The sequence below is a fragment of the Oratosquilla oratoria genome, chromosome 28 (assembly GCF_046742065.1).
Source record: "Oratosquilla oratoria isolate Oo_2021 chromosome 28, ASM4674206v1, whole genome shotgun sequence".
Taxonomy (NCBI): domain Eukaryota; kingdom Metazoa; phylum Arthropoda; class Malacostraca; order Stomatopoda; family Squillidae; genus Oratosquilla; species Oratosquilla oratoria.
In genome coordinates, this window is record NC_134804.1 from 46,781,955 (window position 1) to 46,783,764 (window position 1,810).

Below are 1,810 nucleotides of genomic sequence, written 5' to 3' on the forward strand. Positions count from 1 at the left end.
CTAATAGATATAATACAAGAAAGAGATGGATGGGCTGATTGTGCATTTCTAGACCTAAAAAAAGCTTTTGACAAAGTACCACATAAGAAGCTGCTTAAGAAATTAGAATATGAAGGAGGAATACAAGGTAAATTGCTAAATTGGATGGAAGACTTTTTGCAAGACAGAAAAATGAGAGTAGTGATAAGAGATCAGCACTCAAAATGGAATGAAGTAATAAGCGGTGTCCCACAGGGAACAGTTCTGGCCCCAATAATGTTTGCTATATATATTAATGATATGGATGAAGGAATTGAAAGCTATATGAGCTTCTTTGCAGATGATGCAAAACTACTGAAAAGAATGAAAACTGAAGAAGATTGTGAATCACTACAGAGAGATCTAAATAAAGTACAAGAATGGAGTAGGAAGTGGGAGATGGAGTTCAATACAAAAAAGTGTAGTATAATGGAATTTGGAAAAAGCAAAAACAGAATAACAGGATCATATAATTTGGGAGAAGAAGGAATAAAAAGAGTAGAAAATGAGAAGGACCTGGGAGTCATTGTTATGAATAATATGTCACCTGAGAAACATATAAATAAGATTTTTGGAGAAAGCTATAATTTAATAAGAACAATCAAAGTGGCATTTACATACCTGGATGAAGAAATGGTGAGGAAAATCCTAATCACCCTGATAAGACCAAGATTGGAATATGCAGCAACGATATGGTCACCAAGTACAAAAAAATGTATAAAAAAAACTTGAAAGAATACAAAGAGCAATTACAAAATTGGCACCAACACTCTCAAAACTATCATATGAAGAGAGACTACAAAAACTTAAACTACAGACACTAGAGCAAAGAAGAGAGAGAGGAGATTTGATAACTATTTACAGAATCATGAAAGGCATAGAAATTACTGATAGAGAGAATCTGATAAAATGGGATGACAGAAATACAAGAGGACACGGAAAGAAAATAAAAAAAGACAGCTATAGAAGAGATTTGAAAAAGAACAGCTTTCCTCACAGAGCAATAGACAATTGGAACAAGTTAGATGAGAAAGTGGTGTGTGCAAAAACAATACACGAATTTAAAAATAGTTTAGATAAAATGAGATATGAAGACGGGACCCCACGAGCATAGCTCCCCTTCCCGTAAAATACAACTAGGTAAATACAACTAGGTAAATACATATATATATATATATATATATATATATATATATATATATACATATATATATACATATATATATATATATATATATATATTTATATATATATATATATATATATATATATATATATTCTCTTGTAAACATACGAGGTTGAAGGCTAAAGAGGATTCATTATTGATTATTTTATTACGTGTAGCTTCGATACAACGTACAATCTTTTTGTCTTCAAATTTGACGTATCTTAGTAGTTGTCCTATTGTGGCCGACGTTTCGGAACTTCCTGGTTCCATCTTCTGGGCGATCTGATGTGCAGTGTCTGTGGATGTCGTATTTATTCATGGAGTTGGGATCATAAGGCTTCTTGCAGGAAGAGGTCTCCTCTGATTGGTTGCCTAGGGCCAATAGGGGAGCCGGGTTACTGGAGATCTGAGAGACCTCTCCCAGTGCGTGTAGTGATTCTGTCTGTGTTCAGTCTCTTCATGGATAACCATCCTAACATCAACATCCTCTTCATGGATAACCATCCTAACATCAACATCCAGACCGAAGACCTGCGCGTCTTACCGTCCATGAAGAGACTGAACACAGACAGAATCACTACACGCACTGGGAGAGGTCTCTCAGATCTCCAGTAACCCGGCTCC